The sequence below is a fragment of the Lynx rufus genome, unplaced genomic scaffold, assembly GCF_022079265.1.
Source record: "Lynx rufus isolate CCGP_SWC_20201006 ecotype Redwood Valley unplaced genomic scaffold, mLynRuf1.p SCAF_7, whole genome shotgun sequence".
NCBI classification, from domain to species: Eukaryota; Metazoa; Chordata; class Mammalia; order Carnivora; family Felidae; genus Lynx; species Lynx rufus.
In genome coordinates this window covers 51,320,263-51,342,432 of record NW_025814889.1, presented here as the reverse complement: position 1 = coordinate 51,342,432, position 22,170 = coordinate 51,320,263, and positions in this window count along the sequence as shown.

Genomic DNA, 22,170 nt, shown 5'->3' with positions numbered 1-22,170 from the left:
ATTCTATGGATTTGGAATGTATAGTGTCATATATCCATCATTAAAATATCATACATAGAATTTTGCTGCCCTAAATCTCCTCTGTACTCTCCTTGACACTTGGGAAACTGCTGATAATTTTATTGCCCCCATAGTTTTGCCTTTTCCTGAATTTCATATAGGTGGAATCATATGGTATGTAGCCTTTTAAGATCGCCTTCTTTCACTCACAGTTAGGTATTTAAGTCTCTTCCATATCTTGTCATGGTGTGATAGTTCTTTCTTTTGGGGGCTGAATGATATTTCATTGTCCGAATGTACCACAGTGTATTTATCCATTCACCTCCAAATTTGGGCAATTGTGAATAAAGTTGCTATAAATATTTGTGTGCAAGTTTTTGTGTGGACAACAGTTTTCAACTCCTTGGGGTAAATACAAAGGAGTACAACTGCTGGATCATATGGCAAGAATATATTTAGTTTTGTAAGAAACTGCCAAACTGTCTTCCAAAGTGTACTATTTTGCATTCATACCAGCACTGAGTGAAAGTTCTTTTGCTCCATCTCTTCATCAGCATTTGGTGTTGTCTATGTTCTGTGTTTTGACCATTCTGATAATTGTATGGTAATATCTCCTTGTTGTTTTAATTTGCATTTCCTTGATGATATGGAATGTGGAACATTTTTTCATATGATTATTTGGCATTCATGTATCTTGTTTGGTTAGGTGTCTCTTAAGATGTTTGGCTAATTTTTTGATCAGGTTGCTGGGGCTCTTTTTTGTTAAGTTTTAAGAATTATTTATTTTGCATAATGGTCCCTTATCAGATGTATGTTTTTGCAAATATTTTCTCCCAGTCTGTGGGTCATCTTCTCGTTCCCTTGGCATTGTCTTCTGCAGGGCAGAATTTTTTAATTTTAATAAAGTCCAGCTTATTCATTGTTTCTTTCATGGAACATGTCTTTAGTGTGTATCTAAAATGTCTTTGTCATATCCACGTTCATCTAACTTTCTTTATGTTATCTTCTAGGAGTTTTATACTTTTGCCTCTTGCATTTAGGTTTCTGACCCATTTTGAGATATTTGTGGAAGTGATAATGTCAATGTCCAAATTAATTTTTTGCATGTGTATGTCCACTTGTTCCAGCATCATTTGTTGGAAAGACTATCTTTGTTGCACTGTATTGCCTTTACTCTTTTGTCACAGATCAGGTGACTGTGGGTGTACAACTGAACTCTATTCTGTTTCATTGATTTATTTACCTTTTTTCCCCCACAATACTGTGTTGATTATCATTGCTTTACAGAAGTTTTGAAATTGGGTAATATCAGTTCTACAGTTTTGGTGTTCTTATTATGTTGTCTATTCTAGATTTTTTGTTTCTTATATACAATTTAGGAATAGCTTGTTGATTTCCAAAAAATAACTTGTATTCTAATTGGGATTGCATTGAATCAGATTGGGAAGAACTGACATCTTGACAATATTGAGCCTTTCTATCCATGAACATGGAATATTTCTCCAGTTATTCTTTGATTTTTTCATTAGAGTTTTATAGTTTCCTTATAAGTCTTGCACATATTTTGTTAGATTTATACCTATGTATTGTATTTTGGTGGGTGTTAATGTAAATAGTATCATGTTTTTAATTTCAAATTCTACTTGTTCATTGTTGGTATATAGAAAATAAACTCTCTTTTTAATATTAACCTTGCATCCTGAAATATCTTGCTATAATTGCTTATTAATTCTAGGAGTCTAATGTTTTTTATACAGGTGTATATATTTTTTATTTGTGTGTGTAAATGTTTTGAGTTTCTTCATGAACATGCTGGCATTGAAAACACCTGACAACAATTAAATTTTTATTTTTTAATTGCTAACAATTCTCTATCTTAAGTTTCCTCTATAGAAGTGCTTGAAAACTAAATAAAGTTAATTGAATTCAATAGAGAAAGTGACAATAATTTCTATATACACTTATGAAATTATGACAGCCATGTAATTTTCAGTAAATGTTTTCTATCCTATATAATTTACTATTGCCATATTAAAAATGATTTAGTTCTGTAGTTTGATAAGAATTTTTGTCATGGCAAATACAACTAAATAAAAATGTTCCCTATGCAATAGGTGTGTAAGAAATTTATATACAGAAATTTTTTTTACAAGCATGGAAACAATAGCACTTCTTGTTTCTAATAGGAAACTGTAAAACTATCTCTTGAACTTATTTCCATACATTAAACTCTGTGTTTTCTTCTGAGACTTTAATTTATATTAATCTGATAAAGGTCATTGCACATTATTTCATTCAGCACACTCATCACAAGTCTAACCATAATTCATACAGAGATATAATTAAATTTTCTGAGAAATTTGATGGAGTGCAATTTCCTGAATTTGAGTGAAAAAAAATACAGTTGAAAAATTTTAGCACAATTTATATATTAGTTCCTCAAAGAAGCTACTTTCATGCCAAATGTTACAATGTTCAAATGTTCAAAGGTTTATGAGTATTTAATCAGGGCTATATACTTCTTATAGAAATACAGATATAATTAAGCTACAGTTCTTGACTTCATGTAGGTCTATCATAAAATGAAAGCAACAGTCTGATGAGAAGATAAAGTCAACATAATATGTTACGTGTTAAATGTTGCCAGAGGTGGGAACGGGGATGTGGCAGAAATGGGAGAATTGTTTGTTGTTGTTTGTCTGTTTGCTTGTTTAAATAAAGAAAAAATGTTACATGCAAATATGACTATACAGGAACTGAGAGTAGACACGCAGGGTAAATTCTCTTGGTTTCAATAAGGATTTCTAGATGACATGGATCCAAAATTTGATGAGTGAGAATACTATTGAATTGAATAAATTCCAGGGGAGAAGAATTTTGCTTATTTCTTGCTCAGGTACCTAACATATGTTTAAAAATATATTATACACTTGATAAATTATTTATTTTTAAAAGAAGTTATTTGAACAACAGAGACACTAAGAGGAAAAAGCAATATGAAATATTGTAGTGTACCAATTTTACCAGAAGCTCCATAGTAATGGTAAAACTTAAGATCAAAAGTGGTGACAAAAACGGCCTATGTAGAAAATTTAGTTCATCTTCACTCTCACTGGATGTCTTTTTTGGAGAAATGTCTATTCATATTTTTTATCTTTTTTTAATCAGATTTTTTTTCTATTGAGTTGTATTAGTTCCTTATATATATTGGATATTAATCTCTTATTAGATACATGGCTTGCAAATATTTTCTTTCATTCCATCACTTACTCCCCTAATGTACTCCAGCAGTATTTATATCAGAATGTAGTTATTTATTCATTGTTTTTATTATTTCTTGTGGGTACCAGAAAGATTTATACGACAGTAAAGAAAACTAATCATATGACCAGAGTAATAAAATATTTTCAGCAGAGTGGCACCTGGGTGGCTCAGTTGGTTGAGCTTCCAACTCTTGATTTCGACTGAGGCTCATCTCCCAGTTTGTGAGTTCAAGCCTCACATCTGCCCTGACAACATGGAACTTGCTTGGGATTCTCTCTCACCCTCTCTCTCAGCCCCTCCCCTTCTCTCTCCCTCTCTCTCTCTCTAAGTACATAAATAAACTTATTTTCAGTAGATAAAGATAAGTCTCCTTATCGTCTGAAAATAGAGATCTGAAAAATAATTAAACTAGTAATAATAATATTAATAATAATAATAATGCAGGCTAAGAGAGAGAATGTATACAACTGGAGAATAGATTATTGACCAGAAAATTGTAACAAATAATTCTTCAAAAACATAAATAAAAAATATACTGCCTTAGAATCAAGATTATTGTATGTGATGGTACACTTTTGAAAATGTGAAATGAATGCAAATATTATTCAATAGATAATTTTGTAATGTGTGTGTGTGTATGTGTGTGTGTGTGTGTGTGAATTACAAGTAGTTGCTTAAATGATGAGGCAAAATCTTGGCCAAAGTACATTGCTGAGAGTGTTTTTAGATAAGATTAACATTGAATTTGGTGAATTTTGAGTAAGCAGATTATCCTCCATAATATGGATGGGCCTCATCCAAACAGTTGAAGGCCCTGAATAAACAGAAAGACCAGATCCCCTGACAGGAGGAAATTTTCTAGCTGACTGCCTTCAGATTTCATCTGCACCATCAGCTCTCCTGGGTCTTAAGCCTGCCAACCGCTTCACAGATTTAGACTTCCAGTCTCCATAATCATATAATGCAAATCCTTATAATAATCATCTTTCTGTCTGTATACACATTATGTTGTTCTGTTTCTCTGGAAACCCCTAATCAAAGCAATTGCTCAAATATGAAGTAAAGAAAACTGATACCAGGATGAAAATAATGACGTAGATGATGGCAATCTCTTTGGTTTACCCATACTAAAGTGTAAAATTATTAACTCTGACACTATAATTTAAAATTTCTATTGTTGATTTGCATTATGGCAGTATTACTGGTTTTGAAATATAGTATAGGAGTAGGCCTAAAATCTGGAATGAAATGTAATAATTATATAATATCATCTATCCACATTCTTAATGAAAAATAAGGTTAAAATAGCACAGAAATTACACATACATTACATATATAATGTTTAATATCAATTATTATATGTTGTATATAAAATATATTGCAATATATGTATACATATTACATATACATTATATATATTAATATCCCATAAATTTATTTAAAGGGTATAAGATAAAATATTAAAAGTTTTGGACAAACCATAATTACTACTTTAAAAATATAAGCCAAATTTGCAGTAAGGTAAGTATGCTTATTAGTACAAAATCTTTCACTTTTGGGAAAATAGAAGTTTAATTTTTTTTTTAATTTTTTTTTTTCAACGTTTATTTATTTTTGGGACAGAGAGAGACAGAGCATGAACGGGGGAGGGGCAGAGAGAGAGGGAGACACAGAATCGGAAGCAGGCTCCAGGCTCTGAGCCATCAGCCCAGAGCCCGACGCGGGGCTCGAACTCACGGACCGCGAGATCGTGACCTGGCTGAAGTCGGACGCTTAACCGACTGCGCCACCCAGGCGCCCCGAAAATAGAATTTTAAAATAAGAAAATTTTTATTTGAGAACAAGAATTGGTTTACTCAGAATCAAAAGGACAACTAGAAATATCAGAGGACCCTAATTATTTTGGTAATCTTTACTGTGCCAAATTAAGCCAAATTAAAATAAGTATGAAGATTTCATTTACTTTTCTACCAATGTTTTGGTAAGTTGGGGTCTTAGTATGGTCTCTGGTATTTTCGATATGAGTGAGAAACAGAGAAATTGAGAGAGAAGTTGATTTTCTTTCAGGTTTTAAGTTATCCTTAATTTTATATCATATGACATGTATTATTATTTTAAGAAAGCAAAAATTACAGAAGAAACTAATGGTCCCTTTGATATCCACCCCCATTTTTATTCATACTCACCTTTCATTCTCTTTAAGTCAGGAGAGTTTTTACATTCTCTTTCTTGTCTCTACTCTCTGCACTTCTCTTCATGCCTCTTATTTCTCTCTTCTTTCTCCTTACTCTCTTCTCTGTCTTCCTCTTTCCTTCTACACCTCAAGTTATCCATTCATGTTGGGTACACAATAATAACTGACTGAAATTTTTCTCTGCATGTTGAAAATGTTATCCCACTGACCTACAGCATTCATTAGTGTTGTTTAGGGGCTTAGAATCTAATTATGTCTATTGGGGTAGTTTTTCTCTTCTTCCCAGATACCTTTAAGATCACCCTATTGTCTTTCATATTAGCAATTTCACTACAGGACAAGGGGTGGATGTCTTTTTATTTATTCTGCCTGGTATACTTTGCACTCCATATGTCTGAGAATACATGCACTGTGTCAGTTCTAAAAAAAACAATCCAAACACACCTTTTCTCTAGTCTGTGCTCATGATTCTTATTTTCTCTTTCTGGGATGCCAAAGATAGAGAAATACGTTGCCAGAATAAAATCAGCAAATCTTCTTAGATGTATCAGAAAATTGAGGTCACAGAACAAACCACTGCCCCCCAAATTGAAGACTGACAGATCAATATGGAGAATCACAGCTTATGGGAACAGAAGTAGAGGAACAGAAACCACCAATGGAGCGAGTACAGGGATAGGCAAACTTAAATTGCAATTGATAAATTGCTGGGGGCTCAGTCTGGACAAGTTTGAGAGTAAAAACTCCAGAGGCACCCATTATTATAGAGGTGAACAAACTTTTGGGAATTTTACTTCCAGGAACCCATAGCAAAGTAGCCATTTTGAAATACACCCAGAACATTGTGTTCTCCTTAATAAGCCTGCCCTCAAGGGAAACTATTTTACCAGAATAAACCAATTGGAGTTTTACAGAGCCTATCCAGCCTGGGGGGAAAAGGAAATACTGAGTGTCAGCATGTTCTAGAATCCCACGTGGAGAAATAAATAATCAGCCTCAGTCCTTTACTTATGAAGTTCACAGCCAAAGCACAAAGACTCTCTAAAAGACTGAGAACTAATCATAGGACTATATAACTCTCCCCTCCACCCTCTCCACAAATTATTACCACGTCAGTATGGTTCCTATACAATTACAAGGGATTACAACTGAAAGAGCAGTTTATGTCAGATCTTGCCAAAGAAGTCTTTAGGAACCACCAAAGACAACTTGGGAGACAAAAACAAGTTACCAGAGAAAAGTTTAGCCTATGACACTGATAGCTACAGTAAACACTAACACAGCTTAACCCCTAGTCAAACAAAATGTCACACCATACTTAGGTTAAAATCTAATAAAACATTTATAAGAGCTATATAAGGAAAACTACAGGTTTGATAAAAGAAATAAACTAATATTTAAGTAAATGGGGAGATATTCCATATGAATGGATAAGAAGACTAAATATTGCTAAAATGCCAATTCTTCCCAACTTGATCTATAGACCCAACATAATCCCATTAAAATCCCAGAAAATGATTTTATAAATATTAATAAACTGATTCTGAAGTTTATACGGAAAGGCTGTTGATACAGAATATTCAATATTGATCCAGAATAGCCAATACAATATTGACAGAGAACAAAGTCAGAGGACTAACAATACCTGACTTCCAGAATTACTAAAAAGCTACAATAACCAAGACAATGTGGTATTGGCAGATGAATAGACAAATAGATTAATGGAGTAAAATAGAGGACCCGGGGTCGCCTGGGTGGCTCAGTCGGTTAAGCGTCCGACTTCAGCTCAGGTCACGATCTTGCGGTCCATGTGTTGGAGCCCTGCGTCGGGCTCTGGGCTGTCGGCTCAGAGCCTGGAGCCTGCTTCTGATTCTGTGTCTCCCTCTCTCTCTGCCCCTTCCCCGTTCATGCTCTGTCTCAAAAATAAATAAACCTTAAAAAAAAAATAGAGGGCCCAAAACAAAGCCCACACAAATACAGTCAACTTATCATTAACAGGAGTAAGGCAATTCAGTGGAAAATAGCTAGTCTTTTCAACAAAATATGTTGGAATAACTGCAAAAATATATATTTAGACACAGATTTCAGAAGCTTTATAAAAAATTAACTCAAAATGGATCATAGGACTAAATGTAAAACTCAAAACTCTAAAATTCCTGCATGATAACATGGGAGAAAATCTGGTATAATTGGATTTGTCAGTGAATTTTTAGATACAACACTGAAATATGATACCTGAAAGAAAGAAAAAATGAAATTAGACTCCATTACAATGAAAAACTTTTGTTTTATGAAAGATAATGGTAAGAGAATGAACCAACAAGTCATAGACAGGGAGACAATCTTTCAAACCACATATTCATTGAAGGACCGATATCTAAAATATATAAAGATTTTTAAACTTCAACAATAAGAAGACAAAAAGCCCAAATAAAAAATGTGAAAAATATCCAGATATTTACCCAAGAAGATATACAGATGGCATATGAAAAGATGCTTTACATTATATATCACTAGGCAGATTAAAACCATTGGATACTGCTATACACCTATTAGAATGGCTAAAATCCAAAACACTGACAGTACCAAATGTTTTTGAGAATATGGAGTAATAGGAACTCTCATTCACCACTGGTGAGAGTGCAAAATGGTATAGCTAACTTGGAAAACAATTTGGCAGTTACTTAGAAAGCTGAACATCTCATTTCATACTATGAAGCAATGGAGCTCCTTGGTGTTTACCCAAAGGAGTTGAAAACTGACACTCAACACAAAAACCTACACAAATGTTCATTGCAGCTTTATCCATAATTGCCAAAATTTGGAAGCAACCAAGATGCCCCTCAGTAAGTGTGTGGATAAATAAACTGGTACATCCAGACAGTGGAATATTAGCCAGAACTAAAAAGAAATGGGCTATTGAGTCATGAAAAGACACCGAGGAAACGGAAATGCATATTACTAAGTGAAAGAAGCCAGGAGTGCCTGGTTGGCTTAGTCAGTAGAGCATGTGAAAGAAGCCAAACTGAAAAGTCTGCATGCCATATGATGCCAACTATATGACACCTGGAAAAGGCAAAACTGTGGAGACAGTAGAGAGTTCAGGGATTTGTGGGAAGGGAAGGGTGAATAGGTGAAGCACAGATTTTAGGGGAGTGAAATTAATCTGTATGATACTGTGATAGCAGATGCATGCTAGTATACATTTGTTAAAATCCATAGAGGGTAGAAAGAGTGGACCGTAATGTAAACTATGCTCTTTAGTTTGTAATAATGTATAAATATTGGCTCATCAATTATAACAGAGACCAGATGTTAATAATACAGGAAACTATATTTTTAACATCATGCCTGTTATAATTGTGTGTGAAGTGAGGTGGTGTATGGAAATTCATTGTATTTAGATGTTTCTTTTTTCTATAAACCTAAAACTGCCTAAAAAATAAAGTCTTTAATTTAAAAAATGCATTGTGATATTAAATTTTCTTCAGAGAAATCATGTTGTTTTTAAGTTTCAAATGGAAATTATTAGAAGACTTTTTTTTAATGTTTATTTATCTTTGAGAAAGAAACAGAGTGCAAAAGGGGGAAGGGCAGAGAAAGAGGAAGACAGAATCCAAAGCAGGCTCCAGGCTCTGAGCTGTCAGTTCAGAGCCTGACATGGGGCTCGAACCCACGGACCACAGAATCATGACCTGAGCTGAAATAAGATGTTTAACCAACTGAGGCACCCAGGCATGTTGGAAATTATTAGGAGATTTTTTATAAACAATTTACCACAAGTGGCCAGTAATGGTTTTTGAAAAATAAAGCCATTTATTTTTAATTAAGTAATGAACACAGATTAAACTTTCCAGTGTATTAACAAAAATTAAATACTTTAAAGTTACGCAAAAACTAAAATATGAACTTAAAATTATTTCACTAAACATTTAAAATCTTTCTTTTCACTTTTCCTTTGAACAAGTGGCTTTTTTCAAACTTCTGCAAATGTTATCTTCTCCAAAGTACTTTCTGATTGGTATTGAGATTTATATTCATCAAATTTTAAAATGAAGACCTTTAGTATGAATTATTCATTATAAAATTTTATACCTGTCCATTGCAATCCAATGATTATCTTTTACTTTGATATTTAGTTTAGAATGAAAATCAAAGTCCTTAAAATTGAAAAAGCCTTAATTTCACAAGAAACAGAACTGTCAATTAAATTATTTATGTAGAAGATAATTCAATCATTTATATAGAAGATAATCAGGAAAAAAGGATTATTTTCTAATAAATTTTTGGTATTCCTGAATATTTTTGCTTTGATTGTTGTTCATATCTCATTTTGGCATACATTATGTGGAATGATTCCCTCCAGGACACCTCTAGGATTTCCCACTATAGTTGCATTTTTAGCTTCTGAAATATTTCAAAAAGAGATCTGGTTTGTGTAACGGTTAGAAAACTACTTGAAACTCTGCAGCTTAACAAAACTAAATTTTATTTTTCACTCTTCACTGCATGTCCGTTTCGGGTTAACAAGGAGGTTTGTGTTCATCAAAGGCTCTCAAGGCTCCTTCTGGAAACACACTTCTGGATCGCCAAAGCAGGGAGGAGAGAATGGGGTGAATCATTTCTGTTTTCAGACTTTTGTTCAAAAGTGACACATTGCCTCCATTCACATTTTATAGACCAAAACAAGTCATTTGGCTACAACTAACTTCAAAAAAGATAGTTCTGCCTTATGCCTGAAAGTCAGAGTGAGGTGTACTCTCTGTTCACACTTACGACTAATTTGTAATCATTTGTTTTGCCGGGAAAAGCAGTAGCCTCGTGTTATTTTTTTTTTTCAGAAATATTATAAATGTTACAATTGTTTAGTGACACCAGTAAGTGAATAGATTGTGTGTGTGTGTGTGTGTGTGTGTGTGTGTGTGTGTGAAAATTACTTGTTTTATATTCTTTGCATCTGAAAAGCATATTTACACATCCCAGTTTTCTCAGAAGGCACAAACATTGCTCATGCTTGGAGACTCAATTTTGAGGTAAGAGAGAGGCAGGGAAAGGGAGGAAGAAAAGAAATGAGAAAATAAGCAGGAGAGAAAAAAAGTAGAGACAGTGAGAGGAAGAAACAAGATGAGAACAAAGCAAGAAAATAATAAAAGAGAAGAAATGGGAGAAAGAGGGAAACAGGTTTTGGGACAGTCTTAAATTTTATTAATTTAATTTAAAATTAGACTTCTGTATCTTTGGTACAAAGACTAATAAGGCCAATCTCAGAAAATTCTTTCTCAAAATGCATGATTTTTTTCCATCTTGTGATGTTTAATTAGGTTCACTTCTAACACAAAACACATCTAGATTTGTACCTGAGGGTTCTTTACTTATAATCTCTGACCTACCTACCCTTTTCTGTAGGCATCTTTAGCTCATGTTGATACTGTGGGCACCAACTTTTCTTGCTCTCTTCTAACTCACAGACCTGCAAAAATGGGAAATACTTTCTCAGGTGGAATACTAAATACTAATTGGAACAACCTGGGAGTTTGAATGCCTGTATCATACCCCAGCTGGTGATTTCTTTGAGTAAATTGTTTCATTAGAAAGGGCAATACTGCCACTTGACTATTATATTGAAGATGCATATGCTGCATGGAAAAAAAATATTTAGACCAAGAACTATATACAGGATGAAAGGCCAAAGAAAGAGGTAGATTATCATTACTTTTATAGAAAAAAATAATTTCTAAGTTTTTGCCTGATAATCTTAAAAATTTGGAAAAAAGCATTGATTTTAACTAATGATTGTTTTTTAAGTTGGCATTGTTATTTCTGAACTCTTGCATCCATATTTATCATTTGAATTACAATCAATTATTTTCAATGTGAATTGAACCATTTGGAAAACTTTTTCAAAGTAAAGGCTAAATAAATGAACTACTTATCTTAGGCTATAATTTAAATAAGAATAAAATCATGTTCTCTATCTCTACCTTTGATTAAAACAAAAAGGTACATTTATGTGTTAGTGTACTGTCTTCTACTTCCCTGGCATCATTAAAATATCTGGAAGCCTCCTACATGTAGAACTTCAAAAAGGTTTTTAAAAATAATTGGATGAACAAAGTCCCTATATTAGACAACAGGGAAATTTCCAATTGTCCTTATCCATTTGGTTAGAAAACTTCTAACTTGCCCTACAATTTACCTTGCATTGCCTCTTTATTTCCTTTTCCAGATATAGTGCTAACAAACTCATGATGATTTCTCATCCATTATTTTTTTTTCTAGCATTGAAGTCTATGTTTTTTTATTTGAGAAAATGACACTTTATGGACTTAGGCATTTGGGATAGTTCATTTTCCTAATGAACAAAAGTTATAACTTACTGAGCACAGAGAATTTAATTAATGGAATGTAGAATTCTTAGTATAAAAACAAGATTTATATCTCTATAGCTGTAGGGATAATAATACTACACCTAAATGATACTTTTTGAAGATTAGATAATAATATGTTTAAAGCTTTTACTGTAATATCTGGCCTATGATAAGTGTTATGTGTTTCCTATTATAATTTCTAAATTGTCTGTATGTAGTACATTATTTTAAAAATATTTTAGATAAATGCAACTGATTTAGAAGATTCTGCAAATTATGTTAGCTGTCATGTAGTGCATTATATATCTTTCTTTGCCCTCTAATTAAAACATTCATTGAGGGACACGTGGGTGGTGCAGTTGGTTAAGCGTCCAACTCTTGATTTTGGCTCAGGTCATGATCCACACTCTGGGTGTTCAAGTCCCACATCACGCTGTGCACTGATGGTGTGGAGTCTGCTTGGGATTCTGTTTCTCCTCTGCCCCTCCCCTGCTTGTGCTCACTCTCTCTCTCTCTCTCTCTCTCTCTCTCTCTCAAAATAAATGAATAAACTTAATTTAAAAAATCCCTTGAAAATTCCTGTAACAACTGAAACCAACACCACCATAAAAGACAAGAGACAGAAGTGCATTTCTAAGTGAATCTATAATCATAGAGTATGTAGACCATTTACAAAAAGATCATTTCTTAACCATAAGACAAATCTCAATACATTCTAAATAATCAATATTATGTAAAGTATCTTTTTGATCACAGTTAAATACAACTAGAAATCAGTTTAGAAAACACTTTTAAGGTCCACATACTACAGGCAGTTATGAAATACTTTTCCATATAAGCCAGTGACTTCAAAATATAATTAATAATAAAAAGTGTTCTTAGCTGAATGATAAGAAAGCTTGTGGGATGTGACTAAGGCAGGGCTTAGAGGGACATATACAACCTTAAATTTGGAAAACAGAAAAGGATAGGTAAAAAATGATTGATAAATCTCAGGAGTTAGATAAAAAAGGTCGCCTTACATAGAGACATACAAAGGTATATAAAAACAAATATATAGCAGTGAAGAGCAAGTATTTTTCCCAGGGAAGGAATCTACCAGCGAGTTATAGGTGTCTTCTTTCAAGCTATCAAAGCAGGGTTCTGTGCATAGGTGACACACAAGGAATTCTCGCTCAGTGCATAGGACTAGTTGCGTTGTTGATATCTGTGTAATACTTGAGGGTTACACATGCTGGATTCAATTCCTATGATACTAGTTATCAACTATTTTGGACATTGGGCAAATAACCATTTTTATTTCTTGGTTTTCTCATTCATGTAAAAAGACTAATATTATCTACTTCATAGAGTTCTCAGGAGGCTATGTGACATGCTTAGCACAGCACCAGAGATACAATAAGCTTTTAAAATTTGTCACTTTTATTTGTATCGTTAATTCCAAGTCTTCTCTTCCATGACATTTGAGAAGTCTCTTATCCGATTGTGTCTAATTTTGGGTAACACAAAGAGAAACTCTATTGAGCTACATGCTGTCTTCCAAATACAAGTTTGTTTTAAATCTCCCAGGTTTTCCTGGTTCTGTCCTTTTTTTCCTGAGTGCTTTTAATACCATTGTTGTTTTGGTATCTGCTGCTAACTATTCAAAAATTACCTTTTCTATGGAATAGTCCTGACCATTTTTCACAATTATATAAGTAGGATCTCAATATATATTTAATGAATGTAGAATGATGAAATATCTTGAAGAGGAAATATCTAACAATAAACACAATTGCTAAAACATTACCATTGGTTGATCTCTTCATGTAATTTTATTTCCTTAGGTTCCATGCACTTTCCACTTTTCATAATTCAAATAAACATCATGTTTAGCTATTGTTGAATATTAAGTTGACATCTTTATTGAGCTGTTCACAACGACACCTGGATCTCTTTCCTTAGAAATTAAACAAATTTACAACCCATCAATGTCTGGCAGAAGTTTAATTTGTTTCTCTCTCATTCATTAGCTCAATCTTTTCTAGGTTGAATTATATCGTCTGTGGAAATTCCCATTAGAAAACAACTAAATACACAATCAAATTCAGAATATGTAGCTGCTTTCTTGCTCTAATTTTTTCTCATATCTCACAAACACATGTCGTGATATTATGAACTATGTCTAATAACCACCTTATTATAAATGTATTGTGGTAGAGGATATTTACATGCAGTTTGCAAAAGGTAATGCAGGTCATTTAAGGAATTAAGAGAAAAACATCTTGAAAAGTTAATTTATGGTCTCATCTATAAAAATAAAACACCATAGGGGGGAGGAGCCACGATGGCGGAACAGTATAGAAATTTTTTGTGTGTCTCGCATCCATGAAATACAGTCAGACCAACACTAAACCATCCTACACACCTAAAAAACTGATTGGAGGATTAACACAACAATCTGCACAACCTAAACCACAGAATTCAGCAGGTACGTGGCACAGAGAGGTGAACTGGGGGAGAAAGAAGCCAACGGTGGGCAGGGAGCCAGCCGCCTTTGCAGGTGGAGAGGGGACAGAGACTGGGGCCGGGGAGAATATGGGGAAAACACCCCTCCCCAAAAGCAGCTGTAGAGAAAGTGGAAAATTAAAAATAGCCACAGGGACTAAACTAAAAAGGGAGAAAGGAGAAAGGAGAGGGTTTAAATTCCATTAAGACTGTAAACAAGGGGAGCGCAAAGTCTGCAACTCCACAGCTCTATACCTGGAGGTGCTCTGGTGGGAAGGGCGAGTCCCCAGGAGCAAAGTGGGGTCCAGGAGGTTCTCAGGCCACACAGGGAAAAGTGGTTCCACTGCTGGAAGGACATCTGGTAGAGACTGTTGAAGCCACCTGGTTGAAGCCACCCAGAAAATGGTAAATTCGCTGATGTTGGAACAAGGTTGTTAAGGGTGAAGCCTGGTGCCAGATGTGTGTTGTGATTTTCCATAATCCCTGAAATGCTGCTGCTACACTGTCTCGTGATTTTTTTCTGGGGTGGGCTGGAACCTGGCCGCAGTCTCGGGGCACCGGCAGCAGCAGGGTCAGCAAGCATTCCTGGGTGGCAGCTGGCATTCGGCCATTGCTCATTCAGCCATTGCTCAGTGAGACCCTCCCACAGAGGGGCCGAACGGGTCAAAGCCACAATCCTTAGGAAGTAAGGGGCCGGGGAAAACAGCCACATCTGAGACAAAACTCAGGAGAGAGGTACTGCCTGGGGCTTGGTCACGTACAGTGAAGAAGCAGGGAGTGGACAAAAGCTGAAGACAGAGGACGGATATGCGATTGCTTATCAGAGAGAACACAGTTCCCATAATATAGACTGAGCAGCTGGGTGACACCATTTTCACTGATCCCACGCATGCGATTAGGCACCAACAAGCCCTGCAACAATCCACCCCCATAGGCTAGCAGCGCCATCTAGTGGAGAGCAGAGCTGTTACACTGAGCCCCACTTGACCGCCAACCTCGCTCTTCAAGAACACAAGTCTCAATGCCTTAGTTTATGGACTATAAAGTGCTACAATACTCAGACTTCTAGGGGAAAACAGTAATTTCAGTCCTATGTCAATCTGTTAACAGGTCCATCTATTCAATTTTATTTCTTTTTTCTTTTTGCTCTTTTGTATTTTTTTCTTGAATACAGAAAGAGAAAAAAATTCATTTTTATTTTCAATTTTTATTGAAAATATTTTTCTTTATTTTTTTTTACTATATTTTTTACTTTTGTGTAAGTTTTTCAAATTCTATCTTACTTCCATCATTCTATTTTAGTTTACTTCAGTGTATTCACCTTTTCAAATTCTCAAATGATTTTCTTCCCCCACTTTTTTCTCTCTAATCTATCAAACCACTTTCAACACCCAGACCAAAACATACCTAGGATCTACCATCATTTATTAGATTTGTGTGTGTGTGTGTGTTTTTAATTTTTTAATTTAAATATATATTTTTAACACCAATTTTTTTTAATTTTAATTTTTCTACCTCATTAATTCCTTTTATTCCTTCAAAACGAAGGAATTCACCCCAAAAGAAAGAGCACAAAGAAACAAAGCCAGGGATTTAACCAACACAGATACAAGCAAGATGTCTGAAACAGAATTTAGAATCATGATAATAAGAATACTAGCTGGAGTAGAAAATAGATTAAAATCCCTTTTGGCCAGAGATAAAAGAAGTAAAAAATAGAATGAAATGAAAAATGCTGTAAGTGAGCTGCAATCATGGATGCATGCAGCGGCAGCAAGGATGTATGAGGCAGAACAGAGAATCAGCGATATAGAGGACAAACTTATGGAAAATAATAAAGCAGACAAAAAAGAGGGAGATTAAGGCAAAAGAGCACGATTTAAGAATTACAGAAATCGGTGACTCTTTAAAAAGGATTAACATCAGAATCATAGGAGTCCCAGAAGAGGAAGAGAGAGAAATAGGGGTAGAAGGGTTATGTGAACAAATCATAGCAGAAAACTTTCCTAACCTGGGGAAAGATAAAGACATCAAAATCCAAGAAGCACAGAGGACCCCCATTAGATCCAACAAAAACCGACCATCAACAAGGCATATCATAGTCATATTCACAAAATACTCAGGCAAGGAGAAAATCATGAGAGCAGCAAGGGAAAAAAAGTCCTTAACCTACAAGGGAAGACAGATCAGGTTTGCAGCAGCCCTATCCACAGAAACTTGGCAGGCCAGAAAGGAGTGGCAGGATATATTCAATGTGCTGAATCAGAAAACCATGCAGCCAAGATTCTTTATCCAGCAAGGCTGTCATTCAAAATAGAAGGAGAGGTTAAAACTTTCCCAGACAAATGATAATTAAAGCAGTTTGTGACCACTAAACCAGCCCTGCAAGAAATTTTAAGGGGGACTCTCTGAAGGGAGAAAAAAAAAAGACTAAAAGCAACAAAGACTGGAAAGGACCAGAGAACACCACCAGAAACTCCAACTCTACAAGCATCATAATGGCAATAAATTCATATCTTCCAGTGCTCACTCTAAACGTCAATGGACTCAATGCTCCAATCAAACAACATAGGGTAACAGAATGGATAAGAAAACAAAATCCATCCATATGCTGTTTACAAGAGACCCACTTTAGACCTAAAGACACCTTCAGATTGAAAATAAGGGGATGGAGAACCATGTATCATGCTAATGGTCAGCAAAAGAAAGCCGGAGTAGCCATACTTATACAATCTAGACCTTAAAATAAAGACTTTATCAAGCGATACAGAAGGGCATTATATCATAATCAAGGAATCTATCCACCAAGAAGACCTAACAATTGTAAACATTTATGCGTCAAATGTCAGAGCACCCAAATATATAAATCAATTTATCACAAACATAAGGAATCTCATCGATAGTAATACCATAATAGTAGGAGACTTCAACACCCCACTCACAGCAAAGAAAAGATCATCTAACCAAAAAATCAACAAGAAAACAATGGCTTTGAATGACACCCTGGACCAGATGGACCTAACATATTCAGAACATTTCATCCTAAAGAAGCGGAATATACATTTTTCTCCAGTGCACATGGAATGTTCTCTAGAATACTGGACACAGATCAGCCCTAAGTAAGTACAAAAAGATTGAGACCATACCGTGCATATTTTCAGACCACAACACCATGAAACTCAAAATCAACCACAAGAAAAAACTTTGGAAAGGTAACAAATACTTGGAGACTGAAGAACATCCTCTTAAAGAATGAATGGGCTAACCAAGCAGTTAAAGAGGAAATTAAAAAGTATATGGAAGCCAATGAAAATGATAACACCACAACCCAAAACTTCTGGGATGCAGCAAAGGCGGCCATAAGAGGAAAGTATATAGCAATCCAGGCCTTCTTAAAAAAGGAAGAAAGATCTAAGATATACAACCTAACCTTATGCCTTAAGGAGCTGGAAAAAGAACAGAAAATAAAACCCAAAACCAAAAGATGACAGAAAAGAATAAAGATTAGAGCAGAAATTAATGCTATTGAAAGCCAAAAAACAGTAGAACAGATCTATGAAACCAGAAGCTGGTTCTTTGAAAGAATTAACAAAATTGATAAACCACTAGCCAGTTTGATCAAGAAGAAAAAGGAAAGGGCCCAAATAAATAAAATCGAGAATGAAAGAGGAGAGATCACAACCAACACAGCAGAAATAAAAACAATAAGAATATTATGAGCAATTATATGTGAATAAAATGGGCGATCTGGAAGAAATGGACAGATTCCTAGAAACATATACACTACCAAAACTGAAACAGGAAGAAATAGAAAATTTGAACAGACCCATGGCCAGTAAGGAAATCTAATTAGTAATCAAAAATCTGCCAAAAAACAAGAGTCCAGGGCCAGATGGCTTTCCAAGGGAATTCTACCAAACACTTAAGGAGGAGTTAATACCTCTTCTCTTGAAGCTGTTCCAAAAAAGAGAAATGGAAGGAAAACTTCCACTCTTTCTATGAAGCCAGTGTTACCTTGATTCCAAAACCAGACATAGACTACACTAAAATGGTGAACTATAGACCATTTCCCTGATGAACATGGATGCAAAAATCCTCAACAAGATATTAGCCAACCAGATCCAACAATACATTAAAAAAATTATTCACCACGACCAAGTGGAATTTATACCTGGGATGCAGGGCTTGTTCAAAGTCTGAAAAATAATTAACATGATTCATCACATCGATAAAAGAAAGGACAAGAACCACATGATCCTGTCAATAGAGGCAGACAAAGCATTTTACAAAATACAGCATCCTTTCTTGATAAAAACCCTCAAGAAAGTAGGGATAGAAGGAGCACACCTTGAGATCATAAAAGCCATATATGAACAACCCAGCGCTAATATCATCCTCAGTGGGGAAAAACTGAGAGCTTTCCCCCTAAAGTCAGGAACAAGACAGGGATGTCCACTCTCACCACTGTTATTCAACTTAGTATTGGAGGTCTTAGCCTCTGCAATCAGACAACACAAAGAAATAAAAGGCATCCAAATCAGCTGGGAGGAGGTCAAACTTCCACTCTTCGCAGATGACATGATAATCCATATGGAAAACCCTAAAGATTCCACCAAAAACCTTCTAGAATTGATTCATGAATTCAGCAAAGTTGCAGGATATAAAATCAACACACAGAAATCAGTTGCATTCCTATACACCAACAATGAAGCGACAGAAAGAGAAATCAAGGAATCGATCCCATTTACAATTGCACCAAAAACCATAAATACCTAGGAATAAATCTAACCAAAGAGGTGAAACATCTATACACTGAAAACTATAGAAAGCTTATGAAAGAAATTGAAGAAGACACAAAAAATGGAAAAATATTTCATGCTCCTGGATAGGAAGAACAAATTTTGGTAAAATGTTGATACTACCCAAAGCAATCTACATGTTCAATGCAGTCCCTATCAAAATAACACTAGCATTCTTCATAGAGCTAGAACAAATAATCCTAAAATTTGTATGGAACCAGACAAGACCCTGAATAGCCAAAGCGATCTTGAGAAAGAAAACCAAAGCAGGAGGCATCACAATCCCAGACATCAAGCTATACTACAAGGCTGTAATCATCAAGACAGTATGGTATTGGCACAAGAACAGACACTCAGATCAATGGAACAGAATAGAGAACCCACAAATGGACCCAGAAACGTATGGCCAACTAATCTTTGACAAAGCAGGAAAGAATACCCAATGGAATAAAGACAGTCTCTTCAGCAGTGGTGCTGGGAAAACTGGACAACGACATGCAGAAGAATGAACCTGGACCACTTTCTTACACCATACACAAAAATAAAATCAAAATGGATGAAAGATCTCAATGTAAGACAGGAAGCGATCAAAATATTCAAGGAGAAAGCAGGCAAAAGACTCTTTGATCTCAGACGCAGCAACTTCTTTCTCAACATGTTACCTCATCAAAATATAAAGCTTCTGCACAGTGAAGGAAACAATCAGCAAAACTAAAAGTCAACCGACAGAATGGGAGAAGATATTTGCAAATAACATATCAGGTAAAGAGTTAGTATCCAAATTCTATAAGGAATTTCTCAAACTCAACACCCAAAAAACAAATAATCCAATGAAGAAATGGGCAAAAGACATGAATAGACACTTCTCCAAAGAAGACATCCAGATGGCCAACCGACACATGAAAAAATGCTCAACATCACTCATCATCAGGGAAATACAAACCAAAACCACCATGAGATACCATCTCACCCCTGTCAGAATGGCTAACATTAACAACTCAGGCAACAACAGATGTTGGCGAGGATGCAGAGAAAGAGGATCTCTTTTGCATTGTTGGTGGCAATGCAAGCTGGTGCAGCCACTCTGGAAAACAGTATGGAAGTTCCTCAAAAAACTAAAAATAGAACTACCCTTCAACCCAGCAATTGCACTATGAGGTATTTATCCAAGGGATACAGGTGTGGTGTTTTGAAGGGACACTTGCACCCCAATGTTTATAGCAGTATCAACTATAGCCAAAGTATGGAAAGAGCCCAAATGTCCATTGAAGGATGAATGGATAAAGAAGAAGTGGTATATATATACAATGGAGTATTACTTGGCAGTCAAAAAGAATGAAATCTTGCCATTTGCAACTACGTGGATGGAACTGGAGGGTATAATGCTAAGTGAAATTAGTCAGTCAGAGAAAGACAGAAATCATATGACTTCATTCATATGAGGACTTTAATAGACAAAACAGAAAAACATAAGGGAAGGGAAACAAAAATAATAAAAAAACAAGGAGGGGGAAAAACAGAAGAGACTCGTAAATATGGAGAACAAACTTAGGGTTATAGGAGGGATTGTGGGAGGGGATATGGACTAAATGGGTAAGGGGCACTAAGGAATCTACTCCTCAAATCATTGTTGCAGTATATGTTAACTAATTTCGATGTACATTTAAAAAAAATAAAAAGTAAAACAAGTTAAAAAAATAATTGCACAGGTATTGGTACAATGACAGACAAGCCAATGGAAGAAAACACTGAATCTAGACACAGAACCATTCATATAAGGTCACCTAATGAAAAATATACCATTGCAATTCACCAGGGGGAAACTGGAATTTTTAATAAGTGATAATAAAATAATTTTGATCCCTAAAAAATAAAAATAAAAATAAAACACCATAATAATAATAATATACTGTGACTATCAATGACAATGAGAAATATTAAAGGTATCTCATACATGGACATGTTCAAATCCCATTGCTTCTGCTAAAGTAAAAATATTTTCAGTAAATGAAAAAGAAGGTAAGCATTTTTGTTTTTGTTTTTTTAGGCTTTTTACAGGGAATTTAAAATTAGAACTTTAATTTAGCTGACCAAATTTTTTAAAGGCCCTCCCTTTATTTTTCAATGTTAAGTACATTATAAATAGTTCTCACTCCATCAAACACTTTGAATGCGGTTATGGAGAAAATAGGATAGGTAGGCTGCTTATAATATTGACTACTTGACAGGGTTTCTTTTTCCTGTTCTCTAATTGGAAAGGTTCTCACAGATGAAATCTGTGCCTTAAATGTATAAATTATATTGGCTTTTAAAAGAAAATGATTATCAAGCAGATTAAAGAAACCTCATTGCTACAATTGAATCTCTATCTTTACACATAAAATTCTTCTGTCTTTCATGGGTTTATGTTAGCCTGATATCTGATATATGTTCTCAATCAAAGTATAAACTTTTGATGATGGGACATATACTTTAATACCTTTTCTTAAAAAAAATTAATAGCTATATTTCAAAGTACTTTTAGATTTAAGGAAAAATTAAGCAGATAGTGCAATGAGTTCCCATATATCCCTTCTCCCTATTCACAGATTTCCCTGTCATTAACATCTGGCATTAGTGTGGTGCATTTGTTACAGGTGGTGAACTAACATCAATATCTTGTTATTAATTATAGTTTACATTAGGGTTTACTCTGTGTTATATATGGTTCTATGGATTTTGACAAATGGGTAATGTCATGTATCCACCATTATAGTATCATACAGAATAGATTCAGCACTATAAAGTTTTCCTGTACTTGCCCTACTTAACCTTCACTCCATCCTCCATTTTCTTTCTTTTTTAAATTTTTTTCTAATGTTTATTTATTTATTTTGAGAGAGACAGAGACAGTGTGAGTGGGAGGTGAGTAGAGAGAGAGAGAAAGAGAGAATCCCAAGCAAGCTCTGCACTGTCAGCACAGAGCCCAACGTGAGGCTCACACTCATGAAACAGTGAGATCATGACCTGAGCCCAAACCGAGAGTCAGATGCTTAACCTACTGAGCCACCCAGGCACC